This window comes from Canis lupus, chromosome 9 (assembly GCF_011100685.1).
Source record: "Canis lupus familiaris isolate Mischka breed German Shepherd chromosome 9, alternate assembly UU_Cfam_GSD_1.0, whole genome shotgun sequence".
Lineage (NCBI taxonomy): Eukaryota > Metazoa > Chordata > Mammalia > Carnivora > Canidae > Canis > Canis lupus.
Window position 1 is genome coordinate 21,859,608 of NC_049230.1, and position 14,896 is coordinate 21,874,503.

Here is a 14,896-nt window from a genome sequence, read left to right on the forward strand (position 1 = left end):
ACACAGTACTAGGAGTCCTAATCGCAGAAATCAGGCAACAAAAAGAAATAAAAGGCATTCAAATTGGCAAAGAAGAAGTCAAACTCTCCCTCTTTGAGGATGACATGATACTATACATAGAAAACCCAAAAGCCTCCACCCCAAGATTGCTAGAACTCATACAGCAAATCGGCAGTGTGTCAGGATACAAAACCAATGCCGAGAAGTCAGTGGCATTTCTATACACTAACAATGAGACTGAGAAATTAAGGAGTCAATCCCATTTACTATCACACTCAAAAGCATAAGATATCTAGGTATAAACCTAACCAAAGAGGTAAAGGATCTATACCCTAAAAACTATAGAACACTTCTGAAAGAAATTGAGGAAGACACAAAGAGATGGAAAATATTCCAAGCTCATAGATTGGAAGAATTAATATTGTGAAAATGTCAATACTACCCAGTGAAATTTACACATTTAATGCAATCCCTATTAAAATACCATGGACTTTCTTCAGAGAGTTGGAACAAATCGTCTTAAGATTTGTGTGGAATAAGAAAAGACCCCAAAAAGCCAGGGGAATATTGAAAAAGAAAACCAGAGCCGGGGGCATCACAATGCCGGATTTCAAGTTGTACTACAAAGCTGTGGTCATCAAGACAGTGTGGTACTGGCACAAAAACAGACACATAGATCAATGGAACAGAATAGAAAATCCAGAAATGGGCTCTCAACTCTATGGTCAACTCATCTTCAACAAAGCAGAAAAGAATATCCCCCGGAAAAAGGACAGTCTCTTCAATAAATGGTGTGGGGAAAATTGGACAGCCACGTGCAGAAGAATGAAACTAGACCATTCTCTTACACATACACAAAGATAAACTCAAAACGGATGAAAGATCTAAATGTGAGACAAGAATCCATCAAAGTCCTAGAGGAGAACCCGGGCAACACCCGTTTTGAACTTGGCCACAGCAACTTCTTGCAAGATATATCTATGAAGGCAAGGGAAACAAAAGCAAAAATGAACTATTGGGACTTAATCAAGATAAAAAGATTCTGCACAGCAAAGAAACAGTCAACAAAACTAAAAGACAAACTACAGAATGGGAGAAGATATTTGCAAATGACATATCAGATAAGGGGCTAGTATCCAAGATCTACAAAGAACTTAGCAAACTCAACACCAAAGAAACAAACAATCCAATCATGAAATGGGCAAAAGACATGAATAGAAATTTCATCAAAGAAGACATACACATGGCCAACAAGCACATGAGAAAATGCTCTGCATCACTTGCCATCAGGGAAATACAAATCAAAACCACAATGAGATACCACCTCACATCAGTGAGAATGGTGAAAATTAACAAGACAGGAAACAACAAATATTGGAGAGGATATGGGGAAAGGGGAACATTCTTGCACTGTTTTTGGGAATGTGAACTGGTGCAGCTACTCTGGAAATCTGTGTGGAGGTTCCTCAAAGAGTTAAAAATAGAACTACCCTATGACCCAGCAATTGCACTGCTGGGGATCTACCCCAAAGATACAGATGCAGTGAAACGACAGGACACCTGCACCCCAATGTTTATAGCAGCAATGTCCACAGTAGGCAAACTATGGAAGGAGCCTCGGTGTCCATCGAAAGATGAATGGATAAAGAAGATGTGATATATGTATACAATGGAATATTACTCACCCATTAGAAATGACAAATACCTACTATTTGCTTCAGTGTGGATGGAACTGGAGGGTATTGTGCTGAGTGAAGTAAGTCAATCAGAGAAGGACAATAATTATATGGTCTCATTCATTCGGGAAATATAAAAAATAGTGAAAGGGAATAAAGGGGAAGGGAGAGAAAATGTGTGGGAAATATCAGAAAGGGAGACAGAACATGAGAGACACCTGACACTGGGAAACGAACAAGGGGTGATGGACAGGGAGTTGGGCGGGGGTTGCGGTGACTGGGTGATGGGCACTGAGGGAGGCACTTGACAGGATGAGCACTGGGTGTTATGCTATATGTTGGCAAATCGAACTCAATTAAAAAAAAAAACAGGAGAAAAATTGGAAAATTAAAAAATTCGTAGAAATTAACTAATACTCCTAAATAACCAATGCATAAAAGATGAAATCAAGAGGAAGAATTATTTTTAAATCTTGAGACAAATGAAAATGAAAATTTAGCATATCAAAACTTATGGGATGCATCAAAAGCTTACTACGAGGGAATTTTATCATGATAACCACCAATATTAATAAAGAAGAAAGTTCATAAATAAACAATCTAACTTTACGTATCAATGAACTTGAAAAAGGAGAAATTAAGCCTAAAACTAACAGAAGGAAAGAAATAATAAAGATTAGAACAAAAACAAATGAAATAGAGACTAGAAAAGAAATAGATAAGATTAACAAAACTGAGAGGTGGCTTTTTGAAAAGATAAAATCGACAAATCTTTAGCTAGGCCAACCAGAGAGAGAAAGGACTCAAAAATTGTAAGTGAAAAAAGAGACATTACAAGTGCTGCCAGAAATACAAAGGATTATAAAAGAATACTGAAACACTAAATGCCAACAAATTGGATAATCTTTTTTTTTATATAGTAGAATACATTTATCGAGTTTAATTAAGTAGCAGATACTTTTCCAAGCACTTTACATGGATTAACTCTATTATCTCTTTTTTTTATTTTTTTAATAAATTAATTTTTTATTGGTGTTCAATTTACCAACATACAGAATAACACCCAGTGCTCATCCCGTCAAGTGCCCCCTCAGTGCCCGTCACCCATTCACCCCCACCCCCCTCCCTCCTCCCCTTCCACCACCCCTAGTTCGTTTCCCAGAGTTAGGAGTCTTTATGTTCTGTCTCCCCTTCTGATATTTCCCACACATTTCTTCTCCCTTCCCTTATATTCTCTTTCACTATTATTTATATTCCCCAAATGAATGAGTCCATGTAATGTTTGTCCTTCTCCGATTGACTCATTTCACTCAGCATAATACCCTCCAGTTCCATCCACGTTGAAGCAAATGGTGGGTATTTGTCGTTTCTAATGGCTGAGTAATATTCCATTGTATACATACACCACATCTTCTTTATCCATTCATCTTTCGATGGACACCAAGGCTCCTTCCACAGTTTTGCTATTGTGGACATTGCTGCTAGAAACATCGGGGTGCAGGTGTCCCAGCGTTTCATTGCATCTGAATCTTTGGGGTAAATCCCCAACAGTGCAATTGCTCGGTCGTAGGGCAGGTCTATTTTTAGCTCTTTGAGGAACACACACAGTTTTCCAGAGTGGCTGCACCAGTTCACATTCCCACCAACAGTGTAAGAGGGTTCCGTTTTCTCCACATCCTCTCCAACATTTGTTGTTTCCTGCCTTGTTAATTTTCACCATTCTCACTGGTGTGAGGTGGTATCTCATTGTGATTTTGATTTGTATTTCCCTGATGGCAAGTGATGCAGAGCATTTTCTCATGTGCTTGTTGGCCATGTCTATGTCTTCCGCTGTGAGATTTCTCTTTATGTCTTTTGCCCATTTCATGAGTGGATTGTTTGTTTCTTTGGTGTTGAGTTTAAGAAGTTCTTTATAGATCTTGGAAACTAGCCCTTTATTTGATACGTCATTTGCAAATATCTTCTCCCATTCTGTAGGTTGTCTTTTAGTTTTGTTGACTATATCCTTTGCTGTGCAAAAGCTTCTTATCTTGATGAAGTCCCAATAGTTCATTTTTGCTTTTGTTTCTTTTGCCTTCATGGATGTATCTTGCAAGAAGTTACTGTGGCCGAGTTCAAAAAGGGTGTTGCCTGTGTTCTTCTCTAGGATTTTGATGGAATCTTGCCTCACGTTTAGATCTTTCATCCATTTTGAGTTTATCTTTGTGTATGGTGAAAGAGAGTGGTCTAGTTTCATTCTTCTGCATGTGGATGTCCAATTTTCCCAGCACCATTTATTGAGGAGACTTTCTTCCAATGGATAGTCTTTCCTCCTTTATCGAATATTAGTTGACCATAAAGTTCAGGGTCCACTTCTGGGTTCTCTATTCTGTTCCATTGATCTATGTGTCTGTTTTTGTGCCAGTACCACACTGTCTTGATGACCACAGCTTTGTAGTACAACCTGAAATCTGGCATTGTGATGCCCCTGGCTATGGTTTTCTTTTTTAAAATTCCCCTGGCTATTCGGGGTCTTTTCTGATTCCACACAAATCTTAAAATAATTTGTTCTAACTCTCTGAAGAAAGTCCATAGTATTTTGATAGGGGTTTCATTAAACGTGTAAATTGCCCTGGGTAACATTGACATTTTCACAATATTAATTCTTCCAATCTATGAGCATGGAATATTTTCCATCTCTTTGTGTCGTCCTCAATTTCTTTCAGAAGTGTTCTATAGTTTTTAGGGTATAGATCCTTTACCTCTTTGGTTAGGTTTATTCCTAGGTATCTTACGCTTTTGGGTGCAATTGTAAATGGGATTGACTCCTTAATTTCTATTTCTTCAGTCTCATTGTTAGTGTAGAGAAATGCCATGATTTCTGGGCATTGATTTTGTATCCTGTCACGCTGCCAAATTGCTGTATGAGTTCTAGCAATCTTGGGGTGGAGGCTTTTGGGTTTTCTATGTAGAGTATCATGTCATCAGCGAAGAGGTAGAGTTTGACTTCTTCTTTGCCAATTTGGATGCCTTTAATGTCTTTTTGTTGTCTGATTGCTGAGGCTAGGACTTCCAGTACTATGTTGAATAGCAGTGGTGAGAGTGGACATCCCTGTCGTGTTCCTGATCTTAGGGGAAAGGCTCCCAGTGCTTCCCCATTGAGAATGATATTTGCTGTGGGCTTTTCATAGATGGCTTTTAAGATGTCGAGGAATGTTCCCTCTATCCCTACACTCTGAAGAGTTTTGATCAGGAATGGATGCTGTATTTTGTCAAATGCTTTCTCTGCATCTATTGAGAGGATCACATGGTTCTTGGTTTTTCTCTTGCTGATATGATGAATCACATTGATTGTTTTACGAGTGTTGAACCAGCCTTGTGTCCCGGGGATAAATCCCACTTGGTCATGGTGAATAATCTTCTTAATGTACTGTTGGAATCTATTGGCTAGTATCTTGTTGAGAATTTTTGCATCCATGTTCATCAGGGATATTGGTCTGTAATTCTTTTTTGTGGGGTCTTTGTCTGGTTTTGGAATTAAGGTGATGCTGCCTCATAGAACGAATTTGGAAGTACTCCATCTCTTTCTATCTTTCCAAACAGCTTTAGTAGAATAGGTATGGTTTCTTCTTTAAACGTTTGATAGAATTCCCCTGGGAAGCCATCTGGCCCTGGACTCTTGTGTCTTGGGAGGTTTTTGATGACTGCTTCAATTTCCTCCCTGGTTATTGTCCTGTTCAGGTAATCTATTTCTTCCTGTTCCAGTTTTGGTAGTTTGTGGCTTTCCAGGAATGCGTCCATTTCTTCTAGATTGCCTAATTTATTGGCGTATAGCTGTTCATAATATGTTTTTAAAATCGTTTGTATTTCCTTGGTGTTGGTAGTTATCTCTCCTTTCTCATTCATGATTTTATCAATTTGAGTCTTCTCTTCTTTTTAATAAGGTTGGCTAATGGTTTATCTATCTTATTAATTCTTTCAAAGAACCAACTCCTGGTTCTGTTGATCTGTTCCACAGTTCTTCTGGTCTCAATTTCGTTGAATTCTGCTCGAATTTTAATTAACTCTCTTCTTCTGCTGGGCGTAGGGTCCATCTGCTGTTTTTTCTCTAGCTCCTTTATGTGTAAGGTTAGCTTTTGTATTTGAGTTCTTTCCAGTTTTTGAATGGATGCTGGATGCTTGTATTGCGATGTATTTCCCCCTTAGGACTGCTTTTGCTGCATCCCAAAGATTTTGAACGGTCATATCTTCATTCTCATTAGTTTCCATGAATCTTTTTAATTCTTCCTTAATTTCCTGGTTGACCCTTTCATCTTTTATCAGGATGGTCCTTAACCTCCACGTGTTTGAGGTCCTTCCAAACTTCTTGTTGTGATTTAGTTCTAATTTCAAGTCATTATGGTCTGAGAATATGCAGGGGACGATCCCAATCTTTTGGTATCAGTTCAGACCCAATTTGTGACCCAGTATGTGGTCTATTCTGGAGAAAGTTCCATGTGCACTTGAGAAGAATGTGTATTCAGTTGAGTTTGGATGTAAAGTTCTGTAGATATCTGTGAAATCCATCTGGTCCAGTGTATCATTTAAAGCTCTCGTTTCAATTGAACACCAATAAAAATTATTTTATTTAAAAAAAATAAAGCTCTCGTTTCTTTGGAGATGTTGTGCTTAGAAGACCTATCGAGGGTAGAAAGAGCTAGATTGAAGTCACCAAGTATAAGTGTATTATTATCTAAGTATTTCTTCACTTTGGTTATTAATTGGTTTAAATATTTGGCAGCTCCCACATTCAGGGCATATATATTGAGGATTGTTAAGTCCTCTTGTTTGATAGATCCTTTAAGTATGATATAGTGTCCCTCTTCATCTCTTACTACAGTCTTCGGGGTAAATTTTAGTTTATCTGATATAAGGATGGCTACCCCTGCTTTCTTTTGAGGACCATTCAAAGGTAAATGGTTCTCCAACCTTTTATTTTCAGGTTGTAGGTGTCCTTCTGTCTGAAATGAGTCTCTTGTAGACAGCAAATAGATGGGTCCTGCTTTTTTATCCAGTCTGAAACCCTGCGCCTTTTGATGGGGTCATTAAGCCCGTTCACGTTCAGAGTTACTATTGAGAGATATGAGTTTAGTGTAACCATGATATCTATTCAGTCCTTGTTTTTGTGGATTGTTCCACTGAACTTCTTCTTAAAGGGGAATTTTAAGAGTCCCCCTTAAAATTTCTTGCAGAGCTGGTTTGGAGGTCACATAGTCTTTCAGTTCCTGCCTGTCTTGGAAGCTCTTTATCTCTCCTTCCATTTTGAATGAGAGCTTCGCTGGATAAAGTATTCTTGGTTGCATGTTCTTCTCATTTAGGACCCTGAATATATCCTGCCAGCCCTTTCTGGCCTGCCAGGTCTCTGTGGAGAGGTCTGCTGTTACCCTAATATTCCTCCCCATAAAAGTCAGGGATTTCTTGTCTCTTGCTGCTTTAAGGATCTTCTCTGTATCTTTGGAATTTGCAAGCTTCACTATTAAATGTCGAGGTGTTGGATGGTTTTTAGTGATTTTAGGGGGGGATATCTCTATTTCCTGGATCTGAATGCCTGTTTCCCTTCCCAGATTAGGAAAGTTTTCAGCTATGATTTCAAAAACGTATTCTGGCCCTCTGTCCCTTTGGCGCCCTCGGGAACCCCAATTAAACGTAGGTTTTTCTTCCTCAGGCTGTCGTTTATTTCCCTTAATCTGTCCTCATGGTCTTTTAATTGTCTGTCTTTTTTTTCCTCAGTTTCCCTCTTTGCCATCAACTTGTCTTCTATGTCACTCACTTGTTCTTCCACCTCGTTAACCCTCGTCGTTAGGACTTCTAGTTTGGATTGCATCTCATTCAATTGATTTTTAATTTCTGCCTGATTGGATCTAAATTCTGCAGTCATGAAGTCTCTTGAGTCCTTTATGCTTTTTTCTAGAGCCACCAGTAGCTGTATAATAGTGCTTCTGAATTGGCTTTCTGACATTGAATTGTAATCCAGATTTTGTAATTCTGTGGGAGAGAGGGCTGTTTCTGATTCTTTCTTTTGAGGTGAGGTTTTCCTTCTAGTCATTTTGCTCAGTGCAGAGTGGGCCAAAAACAAGTTGTATTGGGAAAAGGAGAAAAAGAGAGGAGAGAAAGAAGGAAAGAAAAGAGAAAAAGAAAAAAGAAAAAAGGAAAAAAGAAGAAAAAGAGAAAGAAAAAGAAAGAAAGGGGGAAAAAGGGTGGGGGAAGCAATCAGAAATTAAAAAAAAAAAAAAAAAAACACGGGGGAGTATCTTCTGATTCTGTATACTTTAAGTCCCTTGACTTCCCCGGGAACTTGTCCGTCTAGCTGGTCTTCTGGGGGAGTGGCCTGTTGTGCTGATTTTCAGGTGTTAGCAGTTGGGGGAGCTGCTCTGCCCCCTGCCTGATGCAGGGCTCAGTGGGGGTTGTTTACCCCGTGAGGCCCCAGGAGGAACAACCCCAGTGGCAGCGGCCAGCTCTGGAAATCTGGATTCAGCCCCCGCAGTAACCCCGGAGCTCTCCGTCTGCAGGGCCTGGAGGCTCCGGGGCGGGGCCGCTGATCTGCTCAGCTCGGGGCAGGAGCGTCCTCGCTGTCCTGGGCCCTCCCGGCCTCTGCCTGTCCCGGGGAAGGCCGGATCCTGGGCTGTGTCCCGGCGCCCAGTGCTCCGGGGCCTGCGCTGTTGGATTCGCGCTCCCGCCCCGCAGCCCCCTCCGCGGAGCCGCCGCCCGAGCCCCTCCGAGCTGCTCCGGGTCCCGCCGTGCGCGCTGCAGCCCTTAGGGAGCTCGGCGCACTCTCCTGGGCGAGCAGGTGTCTGTTACTGTCCCAGGGAGCCCGAGGGCATCCCCGCCCTCCTGGGGTCCTGCTCCAACTCCCTGCGAGCCCCTTTCCGCCCGGGAAGGTTGGTGCAGCTCCTGCTTCTCCGGGACGGGGCTCTCCTGTCCTGGGGACACTGCCCTGGCCTTAGCCCGGCTCCTCGTGGGGCCCCTCCCCCTCGGAGGCCTTTTGTTTCTTTATTTCTTTTTTCCCATCTCCCTACCTAGATGGAAGCGCGAAATCTTCTCACTGTAGCGTTTCAGCTGTTCTCTCTTTAAATCTCAGGCCGAATTCGTAGATTTTCAGGATGATTTGAAGGTTATCTAGGTAATTTGGTGGGGACAGGTGATTTGGGGACCCTACTCTTCCGCCATCTTGCCCCTCCCTCCGAAATTGTATAATCTAAAAGAAATAAATTCCTAGAAACACACAACCTCCCAAGAGTAAATCATGAAAAATAGAAAATCTAAGCAGACCAATGATAAACGAAGAGATATAATCAGTAATCAAAAACCCTTTCAACAAAAAGCCTAGGACCAGGTGTTTTCACTGATGAATTCTACTATTTACAGAGGAATTAATGCCAATCCTTCTCAAGCTCTTCCAAAAACTAAGAGGAGAAAAAAACTTCCAAACTCATTGCATAAGGCAGCATCTCTCTTATACCAAAGCCAAAGATGCTACAAGAAAAGAAAATTACAGGCCAATATCCTTGATGAATATAGATGCAAAAATCTTCAATAAAATTCTAGCAAAACAAATTCAACAGCACACTAAAAGAATCATATATCATGATCAAATGTGAATTATCCCTGGGATGCAAGAATGGTTCAACATACACAAATCAATAAATATTATATACCACATTAGCAGAAGGAAGGGTAAAAATCATATAGTCATCTCAATAAATAAAGAAAAAGCATTTGACAAAACTTGACAGTTTTTCATGATAAAAACGCTCAACAAATTAGTTATAGAAGGAATGTAACCCAATATAAAAGGCCATATAAAACAATACTACAGTTAATATCATACTCAATGGTGAAAAACTGAAAGCTTTCCTGCATACTAGGAATAAGAGAAAAATGTCCACTCACCCCTTTTATTCAATACTGGAATTCCTAGCCAGAGCAATTAGACAAGAAAAAGAAGTAAAATTATCTCTGTTTGCAGAAAATAGCCTCTTATATATAGAAAACCCTAAAGACTTTATCAAAAAACTGCTAGACGTAATAAATAAATTCAGCAAAGTTGCAGGATACAAAATCAACATTAAAAAACCAGTTACATTTTTATACACTTATAATAAATTATCCAAAAAGAAAATTAAGAAAACAATCCAATTTATAATAGCATCAAAAAGAATAAAATACTTAGGAATAAATTAACTAAGGAGATAAGAGACTTGTACCCTGAAAACTACAAAACAGTATTGAAAAATATTAAATCAGACACAAATAAATCAAATGACATCTCATCTTCACTATCTAGAAGAATTAATAATGTCTAAATAGTCATATTACCAAAGCAATCTGCAGATTTAATGCAATCCCTGTCAAAATCCCATTGGCATTTTAAAATAATAAATAGAAAAAAATCCTAAAATTCATATTGATACCAAAAAAAAAAAAACCCTTAATAGCTAAAGCAATTTTGAGAAAAGACAAATCACACTTCCTGATTTCAAAATACATTACAAAGCTAGAGTAAATAAAACATCATGGAAGACGTAAAGATATGGAGAAATTAGAACACTTCTGCACTGTTAGTGGGAATACAAACTGGTGCAGCCCCTAACAAAAACAGTATGACAGTTTCTCAAAAAATTAGAATTAGAAATACCATACGTTCCAGCAATTCCACCTCCTGATATAATCAAAAAAATTTGAAAGCATGATCTTAAAAAGATATTTTTCACCCATGATCAGAGCAGCAACTAAAATACAAGCAACAACTAAATATAAGCAACCCAAATGATCACTAATAATGAATGAATAAGCAAAATGTGGTGCATGCTTACAGTGGAATATTATTCAGCCTTTAAAAGGAAGGAAATCCCGATACATGCTACTACAAGGAGTATGTTAAGTAAAATAAGCCAGTCACAAAAAGATAAATACCATATGATTCCACTTATATAAGGTACCTAGAGTTGTCAAATTCATAGAGAGAAAAAATATAGAATGGTGATTTCCAGGGGCTGGGAAGAAGAGAATGGGGAGTTATTGTTTAATGGGTATGCTTAAGTTTTGCAAGATGAAAACAGTATGGAGATGTATATTGGTTGCACAACATTATGAATGGATTCAATGTCACTGAATCATACACTTAAAAATAGATAAGGAGGGACACCTGGGTGGCTCAGTGGTTGAGCCTCTGCCTTCAGCTCAGGGCATGATCCTGGGTCTGTGGATTGAGTCCCAAATCGGGCTCCCTGAGGGGAACCTGCTTCTCCCTCTGCCTGTGTCTCTGCCTCTCTCTGTGTGTCTCTCATGAATAAATAAATAAAATCTTTTTAAAAATAGATAAGGAAATAATTTTATGTTCTGTGTATTTTACCACAATAGAAAGAATAGAGAGCCCAGAAATAAATCCACATATATACATTGCCCTAAATTCAACAAAGGGGCCAAGGATATGTAATGGGAAAAAGATAGTCTCTTTAAGAAGTGGTATTGGGAAAACTGAATAGTCACATGTAAAAAGGGCCCCATGTGAAATTGGGCCTCTATCACACACTATACACAAAAATCAACCCAGAATGGATTAAACACCTAAACATAAGACCGAAAACAGTAAAACTCCTCAACGAAAACATAAAAGATAATATCAAGTGTGTTCAGGGTGGTATGGCAATATTGATGGGAGAAAGCTCCTTGACATTGGTCTTGGCAATGATTTCTTGGATGGGACACCAAAATAAAGGCAACAAAACCAAAATATGTGCAGGATTTTTTAAATGATTTCCAGGAAAGAATCAATAATAGTGATACCCAGCACTTTGAACTCTATTCTAAGCATCATTTAATTCTCAGAACTCTATGAGATAGGTACTATTGTCATCCTCTTTTATACATAAGGAAACTAAGGTAGACTGTGGCTAAGTAACTTTCCCAGCATCACACAACTAATAACTGGAGTTGCTGGAATGCTAATCCAGGTGTTCTGGCTCAGAGTCTGTGCTTAACTCCAACATAACACCATGCTATTGAGAACCTCATGATTCCAGTTTCCTTCTAGTGAGAGAAGGGAGGAAAAAACTAAGCACATTCTGAACTCCAATCAGTCAAGATTAAGCTGCCATCAGAGTCCCTTATAAAGAGCAAGGGACCCTGCAAAGTGACTTTGGGTAGTATCTGATTTCATTTCTCAGGTCCACCATTCACTTCAGGGCAAAGTGGAAGTACCAAAACCAGGGAAGCCATTTTGTGGGAAGAATTAGCACACCAGAATCTGATTCCCAGAAAAACTAGATAGCTAGTGATAAAACAAACCTCATTCAGTCTGAGAAAAATACCATTTCAACTTGGATAACAGAAATGTAGAGTGTAAATTTTAAAAACCAGCAAAAAATATTGAAAAACCTAAATGTGAGACAGAAATCCATCAAAATCCTAGAGAACACAGGCAACAACCTCTTTGACCTTGCCCACAGCAACTTCTTGCTAAACACATCTCCAAAGGGCAGGGAAACAAAGGCAAAAATGAACTATTGGGACTTCATCAAGATAAAAAAGCCTTTGCACAGAAAGGGAAACAATCAACAAAATTAAAAGGCAACTAATGGAATGGGAGATGGTATTTGCAAATGGTGTATTGGATAAAGGGCTAATATCCAAATATGTAAAGAACTTATCAAACTCAATACCCCTAAAAACAAAAAAATCCAGTCAAGAAATGGGCAAAAGACATGAAACAGACATTTCTCCAAAGAATATATACAAATGGCTAACAGGCACATGAAAAAAATGTTCAACATCATTCAGCATCAGGGAAATACAAATCAAAACTACAGTGAAATAACATCTCCCACCAGTCAGAATAGCTAAAATTCACAACTCAGAAAACAACAGATGTTAGCAGGGATGCAGAGAAAAGGAAACCCTTTTACACTGTTGGTGAGAATGCAGACTGATGCAGCCACTCTGGAAAACAGTATGGAAGTCCTTCAAAAAGTTAAAATAGAACTATGCTATGACTCAGCAATTGCACTACTAGGTATTCATCCAAAAGATGCAAACATAGTGCAATGTTTATGGCAGCAATGTCCACAATAGCCAAAATATGGAAGGGCCCAGATGTCCATCAATAGATGAATGGATAAAGAAGATGTGATATATGTATACCACATATATTACTCAGCCATCAAAAAGAATGAAATCTTGCCATTTGCAAGACATGGATGGAACTAGAGGATATTATGCTAAGCAAAAAAGTCAGTCAGAGAAAGACAAATACCATAAAATTTCACTCATATGTGGAATTTAAGAAACAAAACAGATGAATATAGGGGAAGGGAAGAGAAAATAAAATAAGATGAAAACAGAGAGAGAGACAAACCATAAGAGACTCTTAACTATAAGAAACAAACTAAAAGCTGCTGGGGGGAAGTGAGTGGAGGGATGGGGTACCTGGGTGATGGGCATTAAGGATGGCATGTGATATAATGAGCACTGGGTGTTATAGGCAACTGATGAATCACTAAATTCTACTCCTGAAACTAATAATACACTCGATGTTAACTAAATTGAATTTAAATTTAAAAAAACTTTAAAGATATTGAAACAAGTTTGAAATTAAACACTAAATTTATCATATGATTGTTAGAATAAGATAATGTGATGAATTTCATTATCCTGAGGTGAGCAGACATTTACACTGCATAATTTACAGTTCAATTCAATTATTTTGGAGTACCTAGAACATGTGTATTATATGAACATTCTAGTACCTAATAGAGTTTCAAGAAAGGATAATGATATATGGTTGAATATTTCTTACCATGAATAAAAATAACCACCCTCAAGGAAGAGATGAATGGATAGAATTCATTAAGTCTATCCCCCACTTCTGGAAAGGACTAAAATCTATCTAAATTTCTGTAGCAGGTATTAGTGTAGAGGAAATCCATGATTAAGAAAAGTCAAAAGATTTGCCCTGATGAGTAAACAGATGACAGTGTTTTCAGGAGTTAAGCATCATACATTCCAATCCTGCTTGGATATAAAAATGCTTTGTGATCTGTGTTGCCACTTAGCTTCACAGCCAACTCATCCCCGAAATGGTTCTGATAATATATGCTTAACTTGTTCCACAAAAGATTACAAGTTAATTAGTATTTATAAAATACCTAGAGATAAGTAGATTACATTAATAATACTTTGCAGCTTCATAATACTTCTTGTACAAGTCTCAGGACTTAAAAACTATTACCCTGACCCCATATTCTATTTTTCTTGTTTTATTCATGGGAAATTTGGGCAAAAGATTAAAATTGTGACCAAGTCACAACAAAATCAATAACAACTCTCTAGGGCAGCCTTGGTGGCTCAGCAGTTCAGCGCTGCCTTCAGCCCGGGGCGTGATCCTGGAGTCCTGAGATCAAGTCCCACATTGGGCTCCCTGCATGGAGCCTGCTTCTCCCTCTGCCTGTGTCTCTCCCTCTCTCCCTCTCTCCCTCCTTCCCTCCCTCTCTCTCTCTCTCTCTCTCTGTCTCCCATGAATAAATAAATAAAAATCTTAAAAAAAAACAATTCTTTAAATATAAACTGCATCTCTTATCACACATTATTCTGAAACTGTTGAGATGGTCTGAATTACAGTTTTATATATATTTGGTCAAAAAAATCCAGGCATTCTGGCCCACCAATTATTATCTATCTTTCAGGAGCAATAATGTTGGGTGTTTCCAAATTATTTGATACTCAGAGCATTGAAAAATCTCATTCAGAAAAAAAAAATAGTTTCAAAACAATCTAAACCCATAATCAGTAACTAATCAATTTGTACCATTATAAATCATAGAGACTTGACCCTGTCTGACATGTTCACTTTATTATAATAATTTAAATAATTAACATTTACAAAATGTTTGTGCCCTTCAGACTGTTTTACAGTCACTAATTATTTAAACTACCCAACATGCAGTGTTATTATTTTCTTTTGCCCAAGAGGGAAATGAAGCACAACCAAATGGAACGACTTCCCATGGGCATTAAGAAAAGAGAACGAAGAGGCTGCTTACCTATAACAAACAACTAATCTTTCATCTCGAGTACCATAATTATTGGTTTCCTAAGGAGGGATGAAAACACATCTCTCCTTCATATATCTTACTCCTTAATTATCAATAGGAAATTCCAAAATAATTCTGAATACTTAAAATACATAAATTTAAGCTAAAAGGCAG